At 42.3% G+C, this 13466-nt stretch overlaps 1 protein-coding gene across 1 annotated transcript in view; it reads left to right on the top strand.

Annotated features, from left to right (window-relative positions):
* Positions 1 to 12044: 12044 nt before the first annotated feature.
* LOC134291575 (synaptic vesicle glycoprotein 2C-like) overlaps positions 12045 to 13466 on the top strand; it is a 36655-nt gene continuing 35233 nt past the window's right edge. The window contains exon 1 of the mRNA XM_062859510.1: positions 12045 to 12201. The gene's annotated coding sequence lies outside the window, so the exon portion shown is untranslated. The remainder of the gene's footprint in view (positions 12202 to 13466) is intronic.

Below are 13466 nucleotides of genomic sequence, written 5' to 3' on the forward strand. Positions count from 1 at the left end.
GGTACTCCTGATGTAACTTTAATATGTTTAGATTTTACCCCCTTATATCTAACTTTTTGTAATTGGAAAGGTATGACTCGACCCATTTAAGAAGACCTGACCCAACCCCTATTTTTGTAGTCTCAAAAGCAACATTATTACGTCAAATCAATCAAATGCTTTACTTAACTGCCGTGTGCAGCATAGTTGTTCTGTGGGAATCCCTTTTAACATAACATGGGACAATTATGCTGCACACGGCAGTGAAGTCTGTATAAAGAAATTCCACGTGATTGTCATTGTCCATGGCCGTCAACGAATAGTATATGAATTCAAGTTTGTACATGTTAAACGTCCTTTGAAAAACCCGTGTTGTGTGTGAGTTATTCTGTTTTTTTTTACCATATGGTCACAAATAAATTGAACTAAATATTAAATGAGCATGAGCATGAGATGACCGTCCAATTCGTAGTTGCTACTCCGTTACTGACCAGAACAGTCAACATTGCACAGGGAACCAAAAAGATGGGACCTGGGTGTAGCTTTCCATCCTCAATGTGCAATTTTGAAGGTTCAAAACTTTATATTGTCAGTACCAGCGCCGGCCACGTCCTTACGGTCATCGGGGAAGGGAAGGAATGTTAGTGTGACATCTGTTGCTACTAGAGACCGTGTGTACCTCCGGATCCCCACGGTCACAGGAAGGAAGTTTGTTAGTGGGAGGGGATAGATAGTTACATAGATCTGGATTCACATTGGTAAGTGATGTGAGCTATGCAATCCTTGATATGATTTAGTCTTCCGCCAGCCGCGTAATATAAGTTGAAGATGTGATAGTGCTTATTGAGCACTTCCACAGTTATTATTTGAATGGCTTTCTTTGCCTGCCATTGCATGAATTTGTATATTGTGAGGCAAGCACAATGAGACACTATGCCCAGGGAGCCGAGAAAACTTCTCCGACCGGAACGGGAATCGAACCCACCGTCCCCGGATTGGCGATCCATAGCCTTAAACACTGGGTTAACAGGAGACCCCCACCGCGACGTGTACTTTCATTTAACTAGTGGATCATATCATCTATCAAAGCAGGTGTCTCCTAGATTCTCGCCTTACCCTGCCCTACTAACAAATACTTCTTCCCAAGACAAATGTGGGATGCTGTGAATTCCATGGTTTCTAGTAGCAACGATTGTCGAACTAACATTCTTTCCCGATGACCGTGGCGTAAGGACGTGGCCGACGCCGTTACTTTCAAAAGTTGAACTCTCGAATTGTGCACACTGAGAATGGCGGCTAGTCTCAAGCCTCACATTCATTGGTTCTCTGTGCCACTTTGATTGTTCTGTTCAATCACGGAGTAGCAACTACGATGTGTGCGGTTATCTTTACTTTGCTTTGAAAACACTTCAAAATTTCTGCTCTTTAATGACATTTATGAGTGAATTCTAGAATGTCCATCGCATTGACAGCTTTGAAAATATCGAGAGCATGCATCTCATCACCCAAACAACACAGAACTGGGAATGCTACCTATTGTTTACTCACTATCACTGAACATTGAGTAGCATTTTCAACATTATGTGTTTTATGCATGAGGAGATGCTCTTGAAAAGAAGAGTAAAAATACGCCTGGACGCGCTCCCATTTCACCTTAATGTGATAAAATAAATGGCGCAATTTCGAGGGCATTGAAAAATAAATTATTTCATTTACGGATCAAATGGACCAAGCTGTACCGTGCAGATAATCGTACGATTCTTACGATGTACAACCATTTCAGGAAAATGTTTGTTATTTTTGTGATAACGCAGCCTAAGTTGGCAGATTAACTTTTTGTCACAGCGTATCATCTTCTCCCTCCTACTAAGATAAATATGCCATCACGTTGCGAAATTGTGATCACGCTTTCGAAACGAATCTGTATATCGTAGGTATGGCATAATGGACACCCGGGGCGAACAAGTCATGGTTCTATTTTTCAAAAGAACCATTTATATTGCTCCAAAATAACCAAAATATCATTGAAATATGTTTTTCATATGGTGAAATTCTTATAATTTCGAAGCAGCAGCAAATAAGGTATTACGAGTGTTGGAGTGTGTTCGCCATTAAGGACAGACTTGTTAGAATCCCAAAATGGCCGCCACAATGGTTGACTTCGGCACCTACTCACGATTTCGGGTGCACAAAACTCTTCGTAAACAAAACCAGCGCACCTGATCTTTTTATTTGAGGCTCATTACAAGTGAGAAAGAACAGAATAATGAAATTCACTGTTGTTTGAAGCTTGCATCTTGAGATTTGTGCGTCTGAAGTTCTGATGCACGGTTGAAGCGGGATTTCAATATGTTTGTCTTTAAAACAAGTGAATTGTTACCTTATCTACATGTATGGCAAAGGATGAAGTGTTTTATTTTTGATCAGAATTTACTTAAAATAGCAATTTTAATGTTGTAGTCGATGCGGGGCGAAATGAACACCGGCAATTACAAATGGATGTACGCACATTGCATACTGTTAGGCGTTTTAGAGAGTTTGGAAAAAAATCAATCCGATTATTTTAGCCTCAAGTTTATTTAATTAACTTTGATGTTATGTAAACTCGTCTAAGATGGAGTATTATATCTGTGGTATTGATCTCCGTAGGCAGATTACTTAACTGATCGATGTAATCAAAGAATTAGCATAAAATATGCAGGGGTGTCCATTATGCCCCGATGGGTGCCCATTTCGCCCCGTACCTTTCCTGCCAGCCCTAAAGAACACACGATTTTTAATTCATCATTTCTTCACAATAAAGACATTCTACCTGCTGTAAATGATTGAAATACGTAGGAAACAAGCTAAAGTTGTAAGCCAACTGATAATATGTTAAGTTTTTCTTCGCTATACAGGTCTAACGTAACCGTTTGCTTAGGGTGTCCATTATGCCCCTAATCCCGCTTGTTATAAAAAATATACCTATACTATGAAACTCAATAATGAAATTAGTAGAATTAATTACGATTAGTTGAAAAATAAATCACTATCAAATATCACTTTTTGAAGATAGCCACACTGTTAGTTTTTAGATACAATTTTTTACTTCAATTCCAATTGGGGCAGGTATTTGCCAACTGCAAACAGTTGATTAGACCAGGAAAATATATAAATGCTTAGAATCATAAACTTATAATTCGTTACCTAGCAACATCGTATGTTGTTAGATTTATCTGAGTCGATTAGTTCATAAACCGTGACTTGCTCAGCCGACTTCGGATGATGTCGGTGATTGTGACGTGTTTTATAGCTGCCTCAGTTAGATATGAAAATCGTTTACAACTGAAAACATCCATGAGATGTTCAAGATAACGTGCTTACAGGGGGAAAACACGATCTATATGAATTATTTGTGATGATATTTCAGAAATCATGATATTTTTTTTGTTTTTTTAGGTTCTAACTTACTGAGATACTAAGTATAGGCCCGAAGCAATCACGCTACGAGCAATCACAAGATATAAGAGTAAGATCATTAAGTACAAAGAAAATTACGGCTTTTTCTTAACCCAAAAAAAAACATGGATAAATAGAGTTCTTCAGAATAATTCTATGCATAAAGTTCGATTCGAAACAACCAGATCGTCAAAACAATCATGAGAAAGAGAATTATAAATCATATTGAAAGACAGATAAGAAACACGTTTAAGCTGCTTCTGTGAACCAATAGAACCGAAAACACTGTCTACCAGGATGGATATAAACACCTTAATCATTTTGGCAAAGCAAACAATCAACATCATATCTACACATTTTCACACATGGTTTTCATGTCCGGTAACTGGAGCTTTTGATTCGCGAATCATCTTTCTATATCGGTTCTCAGTTCCGCGTGATGATTCAAGTGGCTTTAGGAAATATTCTTTTGAAGTCCCAGTAGAGAGAGGTATTCAGCTGAATCATGCATTCTGTCAACCAGTGTGTCGCTGACCGTGAAAGTGCGAATAGGACAACCAAGATATTAACAAATCAAGCAAACAAACTTCTTCTTGCGTAAACTGCAGCAAAAATCCGATCTAATCCAGACCGCTGGCTGTTTCTGTGTTGAAAACTAACGAAGGTTTAGTCAGTAGGCAGTTTCTGGCCGTAGGGGATGGTGGGCGATAGTTAGATACCACACTGCTGTTATCGTCGTCCGGACCTGACTCTGATCAGTACCTGGTGATGACCAAGCTACGTCCAAAACTCTTTGTCATCAACAATGTACGGTACCGAGGACTGCCGCTATACCAGCTAGACTGGTTGATGTCGCCAGATCCGCAGAATCTCGAAGCAGCGTTGCACGGACGAGGGAGACCTCGATGTGGATTCACGAGAGGACTGCTGGAGTACAGTTACTCCATCAATGACGTAATCGGGAGTACTGTCGGTTATGTAGAGCGGTATAACGATTTTTTTGACGAAAATTAGGTGCAAGAACGTGGAACGATATGAATAAAACCGGAAGCACATTGGCGAATCTAGCTTTTTCTTTTTTCTCATTCATCCTCATTGATAAACAAAAGAAAGAGCGGGATGAGAAGGGGTGCCGCGGAACTCCTTTCCATCCTTCTCTTTCTGCTGTTTGTTTAGGAGAGTGAGCAAGAAAAAAGAAACAGCTAAATTCGCCAATGCGGAAGCAATCGCTTTTTGGGAGAATAAAAACACCGCTTGTATAAGGCGGCGTGTGAGGCAATGGAACTCCTTCAGTTCTGTCTGACATACTGTCAATTTCAAAAGAGGCGAAAGTTCTACCAGAATCTCAACGCATCCCGCAACGGCTTCCTGCCGGAATGTGCAGGAATAGGGACGGATTCCTCTTAATGGACACAGGCGAACTCGTGAATGAGGAGTCAATGGCACCTTCTTTTTTTTCTGAACGATCACTAGTTCAAATGTCGCCTACCTACAAATTGCTTTCCCGGGTCATCTTCCGTCGTCTATCACTTAAAGTAAATGAGTTCTTGGAAAGTTGCCAAGCCGGATACGTCGACGGCCAGTCGACAACGGACCAGATGCTCTCGTTACTTGATTTACATAACGTTCTACCATATTTATAACGTTAAATTTATGCAGAACATAATCGAGTGTTCAACGTCACATAAAGAGAAATAATTGGTTTCGATTGAGGCTAACAACAAATAAAATTCCTCATTTTTCCGCAAGTAATTTCGACATGAATAGAACATGACCTCAGCTTAGTGCTGTAAGATCACTAAGCTCTGAAAGGATAGCTTACCCCAGTTCTTTCAAAGTACTTTCTTACACCGAAATAACTACGTTTCTTAGTCTCAGCTACGAGTAACTATTGGCTACTATCCCCTAGCATTATTCAAGCGCCCTAGACAGAGAGTAAGCAACCATCGAGTCGTCGTGGTTGGAGATAATGTAGCTCCAAATCCCCAGCAATTTATCAACTCTTTCGACGACGACAGCTGAGACGCAAAACGTGCTCGCATGTGGACCATAACGTTCACATGCATGAACACCTTCTATTCTTTGTATTGTGACGTACGAATGTTATATACCTACATTATATGTTTGGTTTTCTGGATGAACAACGGACCTTAAACAATGAATAAACTGCGATCCTTACATCAATTGGGCTCAATTGAGTTAGATGCCGCGCATGACAAATTTAGATGGGCTTATGAGTGGATGATTTGATTACGGGATTCATAGGCGTCGTAGGACCGTCCGTCCGATCGGAATGATTTGACCACAGCATTTGATCCTCAAATGGTACCAATGAGATAGTTTACGTTTACATGAGTTTTCTTATTCTAACAAAGCTGGCGGTACATCATAGAGAATGTGTAATAAGGCTACAAGGTTAAATATATTTGGAAATCTAATTCAGATCGAATTTGTAAAAAGTATATCTGTAGAGATTATCTTCGATGCTCAAATTCAGGTACTCTTCGATATAACGTACAAAACAAAATTCTCTTCGAAGTGTACGTTATATCGAAACAGATTAAAATTTAATATTTTTTATGCTAGTATTGATGTATTCGACGTGAAATTAACCCTTAATGATGATTTCGGTGAAATTCACAAAACCAATAAGGAAAAACTTTTTTGTACTTCGATATAACGTACACAATTTTTTTCCCAAATTGCACTAATTTTGGGTAACAATGCTGATGCTGCAACACAGCATTGATTTGAGTGATTTTGTAGTTTATCTGTGGGTTATTCCTGGGAAAAAATAAAAAAAAATCAATGTTGTACATTATATCGAAGCAAAATGTACGTTATATCGAATTCGCTATATCGAGGGTAAGTTATATCGAAGAATACCTGTATATGAAAGTGGAACATGAGGTCCACTATTTGAGCTTTGGATTAATAGTGTGAAATGGTATTTTCTAAAGTATGCGTCTCCCTAATTATACAATTTCACTCAAAAGTTACTGTAACTGTAAGTGACAAACACATGACAATTAATCTTTTCGTTGAGTCTGCTTCTATACCTATAAGCACATATCGTCGGTTTCCTGCAATAATGGCACAACTCAAAATTTGTCATTTTTGAGATTTTGATGGCAAATGATGAAAAACTATGTAAAATTTCATCTCACAAAGACCCGTTCCAAAATTCGTTGTAAAACGCGAGATTTGGGCATTTTCACCAATTTTCCGCAGTATGGGCACAACTCAAAATCAGTCAACTTTTTCAATAGTCGTTGAAAAATAGTTGTCAAAAATTCATGAAACAGATAGTCCTTCAGCCTTTTTTAATGATACAACAATCAAAATTTGTTTACTTTTGTCACATAATGAGAGAAATAAGTGAATTTGCAGGAGGTGCTTCATGATTGCCAATTTTCAAACGCTTATTCTGAAAATTTACATTTTTTGAGTTGTGCCCCTATTGCAGGAAACCGACGATATGTGCCACAGATAAACAGACGTCACACTCCTGCCGCTTCCCATCGAACCCCTTTTTAACGGTTGATTCAAATTTTCGGTAGTTGATCAATTAACCATTCGCGGCACTGGCATCGTTTTTGCTCCTGTTGGACGTTTGCTCACTACCACTACCTAGTGATGGCATGGCCAACCACAGTACGTTTAGTATTGGGCGATCACGCTTTCGTACTTACCTTACCGGTCAGGCTAAGGCCGGGGTGGCCTCTGCTGTACATAGTAGCCGCCTCCATTCCACTCGGTCCATGGCTGTTTGTCTCCAGTTCCGCACTCTGCGTAGGGTCCGCAGATCGTCCTCCACTTGGTCGACCCACCTAGCTCGCTGCGCTCCACGTCTTCTTGTACCGGTCGGATGACTCTCGAGAACCATTTTAGTCGGGTTGCTATCCGACATCCTGATGACGTGACCCGCCCACCGTAGCCTCCCAATTTTCGCGGTATGGACGATGGTTGGTTCTCCCAGCAGCTGATGCAGCTCGTGGTTCATTCGCCTTCTCCAAGTCCCGTCTTCCATCTGCACTCCGCCGCAGATGGTACGCAACACCTTCCGTTCGAAAACTCCAAGGGCGCGTTGGTCCTCTGCACGTAGGGTCCATGTTTCGTGCCCATAGAGGACTACCGGTCTAATCAGCGTTTTGTAGATGGTTACCTTCGTGTTACGGCGAACTTTATTCGATCGTAGAGTTCTGCGGAGTCCAAAGTAGGCACGATTTCCTGCCACAATACGCCTCTGAATTTCTCTGCTGGTGTCGTTGTCGTCGGTCACCAGTGAGCCCAAGTACACGAATTCTTCAACCGCCTCGATTTCATCACCTTCGATATGAATTCGGGGTGGCGGGCGCGGTGATTTCTCCCTGGAGCCCTTTGCCATCATGTACTTTGTCTTCGACACATTAATGACTAATCCGATTCGCCTGGCTTCACTCTTTAGTCGGATGTACGTTTCCGCCATCGTCTCAAATTTACGAGCTATAATACCAATATCATCGGCGAAACCAAGCAGCTGAACGGACTTCGTGAAAATCGTCCCACTCGTGTTTATCCCCGCTCTTATTATTACACCCTCCAAAGCAATGTTGAGCAGCAAGCACGAAAGACCATCACCTTGCCGTAACCCTCTGCGAGATTCGAAGGGACTCGAGAGTGTCCCTGATACTCGAACTGCGCACATCACTCGATCCATCGTCGCCTTGATCAATCGTATCAGTTTATCCGGGAATCCGTATTCATGCATAATCTGCCATAGCTGTTCTCGATCGATTGTATCATACGCCGATTTGAAATCGATGAACAAGTGATGTGTGGGCACGTTGTATTCGCGGCATTTCTGCAACACCTGGCGGATGGCGAACATCTGGTCCGTTGTAGCGCGTTCACCCATGAATCCAGCCTGATATTGCCCCATGATCTCTCTTGCAATCGGTGATAGACGGCGGCATAAAATTTGGGAGAGTATCTTGTAGGCAGCGCTCAGTTGTGTGATCGCGCGGTAGTTTCCGCAATCCAACTTGTCGCCCTTTTTGTAGATGGGACACACGATACCTTCCATCCATTCCTCCGGTAATACTTCCTCCTCCCAAATCTTGGTAATGACCCAGTGTAGTGCTCTCACCAGTGCTTCTCCACCGTATTTTAGAAGCTCGCTTGGTAGTTGATCTGCTCTAGCGGCTTTGTTGTTTTTCAACCGGCCAACCTCCTCCTCAATCTCTTGAAGGTCAGGGGCCGGAAGTCTTTCGTCCTGTGCACATACTCCTAGATCTGTTACCACGCCACCTTCGGTACTTGCAACGTCGCCATTAAGGTGCTCATCGTAATGCTGCCGCCACCTCTCGACCACCTCACGCTCGCTCGTGAGAATATTCCCGTGATTATCTCGGCACATGTCGGCTTGTGGCACAAAGCCTTTGCACGAGCGGTTCAGCTTCTCGTAGAACTTTCGTGTGTCCTTAGCGCGGGACAGCGCTTCCATCGCTTCGCGATCTCGTTCTTCCTGCTGGCGCTTCTTCATCCGGAAGACTGAATTCTGCATGTTCCGCGCCTGTTTGTAACGTGCCTCATTCGCTCTCGTACGGTGTTGCAGCATTCTCGCCCATGCTGCATTCTTCTCGTTTTTCAACTGTTCACATTCGCCGTCGTACCAGTCGTTTTTGTGATTCGGAGTCGCTGTAGCCGAGGTACTACCTATGGCGGATCGGATGTCCCTCCAGCCATCTTCAAGTGTAGCTGCGCCAAGCTGCTCTTCCGTTGGTAGGGCCACTGTTAACTGCTGCGCGTAGTCTTGAGCCGCTTCTACGTTACGAAGTTGCTCGATGTTGAGCCGCGGCGTTCGACTTCGACGCGTGGTGATAACTGTCGGAAGTTTTGAGTGCATGCATACAGCGACTAAGTAGTGATCCGAATCTATATTCGCACTGCGGTATGTGCGGACGTTGGTTATATCCGAGAAGAATTTACCGTCGATTAGAACGTGGTCGATTTGGTTTTCTGTTTGATGGTCGGGTGATCTCCAGGTGGCTTTGTGGATATCTTTGCGGGGGAAGAAGGTGCTTCGGACTACCATACCACGGGAGGCTGCAATGTTTACGCATCGCTGGCCGTTATCATTCGATACGGCGTGCAGGCTGTTTCGCCCGATTACCGGTCTGTATATTTCCTCCCTTAAAAGGGCCCATATAGCCGAGGCGGTAAACGCACGGGTATTCAGCATGACCATGCTGAGGGTGACGGGTTCGATTCCCGGTCGGTCCAGGATCTTTTCGTAAAGGAAATTTCCTTGACTTCCTTGGGCATAGAGTATCTTCGTGCATGCCACACGATATACGCATGCAAAATGGTCATTGGCAGAGGAAGCTCTCAGTTAATAACTGTGGAAGTGCTCATAGAACACTAAGCTGAGAAGCAGGCTTTGTCCCAATGAGGACGTTACGCCAACAAGAGAGAGAGAGAGATATTTCCTCCCTTCCTACCTGCGCGTTCATGTCGCCGACAACGATTTTCACGTCACGCGGCGAGCAACCATCGTATGTTTGCTCTAACTGCGCGTAGAATGCTTCTTTCTCGTCATCGGGTCTCCCTTCGTGTGGGCAGTGGACGTTGATGATGCTGTAGGCCCTTAACTCTCAACATGCACATCCTTGCGTTGATCGGCTGCCACCCGATCACACGTTGTCGCATCCTGCCCAACACTATAAATCCTGTTCCCAGTTCATTGGTGGTGCCACAGCTTTGGTAGAAGGTAGCCGCTCGATGCCCGCTTTTCCACACTTTCTGTCCAGTCCAACAAAGTTCCTGCAACGCCACGATGTCGAAGTTGCGGGGATGTAGTTCGTCGTAGATTATCCTGTCACATCCTGCGAAACCTAGTGACTTGCAATTCCACGTTCCAAGTTTCCAATCGTAGTCCTTATTTCGTTGCGTGGGTCTTTGCCGATTGTATCGAGTCGTATTTTCTCCTATGTTATTCGCAATGGGGATTTTTACGGGTGGCTTATTGGGCCTACGCCAACACTCCTGTCTCGCCGGAGGGCCATCGTGCCAGTTCTGTTTAACGTCCCAACCAATACTGGGACGACCACGCTGATGGGGCTACCACCTTGGATCTAGCTGGACGTGGTGCAGCGTTTCTTACTCAGCCGCTGTATGCCAGAACAGACGCTGTTTGAGCCGCACCTCCTTGGTGAACAGACACTCGGATCGTACCTCCTTAATCTAGCTGAAGTCAGAAGGACAACAGTGCCCAGGCTGCACTACCAGCTAAGCACACAACTCTTAGCTGGCGGTCTTTGTCATCGCTTGACCCGTGGAAGCATGAGGTAGGAACTTGTGAGGACCAGAGCTATATTGGACGCTCTCCTTATCGACTCACCGTTTTGCAGCCCTTTCGTGAAGATGTTTTTATAAAGATTGTTCTAATGTCAGGTCTATTTCTTTGTGCTATAAGCATTTCCATAATTCAGAGCAGATACGGACATCAGAAGATTAGAAATTGTCCAATTTGTCTAAGCCATGTACTCGCCGATGGCCTCAGTCATGTAGTAGGTGACCTCTAATCCGCGCTGCTTGACGAGCTCAATGAGGGCAGAGTTCTTGTTGAGCTTCTAGCTGAATTGGTCATAGAACTTCTTGTAAAGGTCTTCTATTCTTCGGTGAGTTCCTCGAACAATTCCAGGCTTCCAGGTTCCAGGTTCTTGCGGATGCCCTTGAGGATCTTGTTTTGCTGTAGGTTTTCATGGAATGATGTTCAGTGGCAAGTTCTAGGAGTTGACGATACCCTTGATAAAGTACAGGTAGTCGGGAATCAGTTCTTCGCAGTTGTCCATGATGAAGACTTGGTGGACGTTGTTCTGAAGACTCTTGTGGCTTAATGTTCTTCTTCTTCTTTTATACGACGGATTGGTTCTACTTATGGTATGATATAGCTCGACTGGAACGAAGTCGTCCTCCTGTGCGACGGTGAGTCAACTGGTCGACTTGAGTTTATTCACTTTGGGACCATGCACAAATTACGTCACGCTTTTAGGGGGGATAGGGGGTTTTGCAGAACTTGACGACCTATACAAAAATTGGTATGGTCCCTTACAAAAAGTGTGACATAGAGGAGAGGTGGGTTGAAAAAGGTTGATTTTTGCGTGACATAATTTGTGTATCACCCCTTTGATGTTCGATTTATGTCTTGTTGCGCCATTCGTAGCATGACGATACAAAAATGACGACTGTGGAAAAATAACTGAAATCCAGAAAGTTGAGTCAAGTGAAGTGAAGAAAGTAAGTCAAATGAATTTGCAAGTGAAGTGTTTTTAATATTTTGAAACTCATTTAAACCGACCAGGATTTCTCTCACATTGGATACCACAGATAAGTAACTTCGTTTTAAAAGTCAAAAAATAGAACACAAACATTGCCAAAGTGGTGACGTGTACGCTTATCGCTAAATGCGAGTATTCATCAGCATCACAAACCGCGTACAGTAGCACGAGACAGATTTGAATCTTGGAAGACCATAAGATATCTATTTATTTTGTGATAACACATTATCAAGTGATTTTCGCTGCTGCTTCTGCTGCTGTTGCTTCTTTTCCGGACAACTTCCGAAGCGAGATGCCAAGTAATCACTATATATACCCCCATATGGGCCGGGCAATCGTCCACTTACGGTTTGCTTGCCAAACCAACATTTCAAGTTGCACAGGAGTGATATTAGTGAAATTTTGCCTGGAGTAGTGATAATTTGCCATAACCAGTGGGACCAACCACAGCGCCAAACAACCGGTGAGTAATCTCGAGATGGAAGGACATTTCGAAGCAACAGTTTAGAAAAAAAAAGTTTGGTGAGCAAATCATCTGTTTAGTGGAAATGTGGTTGTTTATACATACACCAGAACTATGCACTAGATGGTTTTTAAGTTCCATTCCAGTACTGTTGTAATGAAAATTAGGATTCTTATTACTAGATTTTTATGGTTTTGCTCTTAAAAATAGGCGACTGTGAATAAAAAAAAATATCATGATTTGAGTGAAAATGTAAAGTTCATTTGTAGGGTTATCTAGTACGGATGAAGTTTAATCTTAATTCTAAAAAAAATGTAAGGATATAAAAACGAATGGGCGGATTTTGAAGCCAGATTGCTCCTGAATTAGGAATGAGTCATTCTGGCTGAACGCAGATAAACAGGCACCATCTGAAACAATCGATGATAAAGACATTCATTCATAAGTGTTCCAATTTCAATTGGGGTTTCCAGGGTTATCAAGTCAACTGAATGTTCACGTATGAAAGACTGAAAGACTGAACTGAAATCAAAATTTTCATATTTTTTGGGTCGTTGTAAAGTCTCTTAGAAGAGCATACACTCAGCGAAAAAAACTATCGAAATTCATCAAAATACCTTATGAATGTTTGCCATAACTCAGCTGTATGGATGCCATAAGAATACCTTATGAAAACTAGTTTTCATAAGTTATCCTTATGACATGACATAAGAAAATCTCATGAAAATGAGTTTTCATAAGATTTTCCTCATGGCTTTCATATAATATAAATTCTAATTAAAAACGGTTTGATGTACGGTGTTAGACTTTGGACGGACTACATATTGAACGTATAAATTTAAATTAAACATTTTTTTTCTTGATAAGGTACTTAATTTGTAGTCCGTTCAAAGTCTAACACCGTACATCAAACCGTTTTTAATTAGATTTTGTTTTAGATTTTATAGAGGCATTTTAAAAACTTCCCCTGTGTTGTAGGGATAGGATTTTTTTCAAAACACCATCGTTCTTCTTCTTCTTCATGCAACATCAAATCACCAATAGGCCGTAGAGACCCTTGAAAAACGCCAAATCTCCAGGGTGAAACGTTGGGTGTACAGACAAATTGTTCATAATTTAAATACTGAGAAAGCCGCTTGCATCCATTAAGTTGCCAGTCGTAAAACACCTTACAAAATTGAAATAAAGTTGATTCCAAAGGTTCAATTGACTCTAAAAACTAAAACAAAACGTTACTGTAATGCGTTGTTAACACTCAAACTGCT

The sequence above is a fragment of the Aedes albopictus genome, chromosome 3 (genome assembly GCF_035046485.1).
Source record: "Aedes albopictus strain Foshan chromosome 3, AalbF5, whole genome shotgun sequence".
In the NCBI taxonomy this organism is placed as follows: domain Eukaryota; kingdom Metazoa; phylum Arthropoda; class Insecta; order Diptera; family Culicidae; genus Aedes; species Aedes albopictus.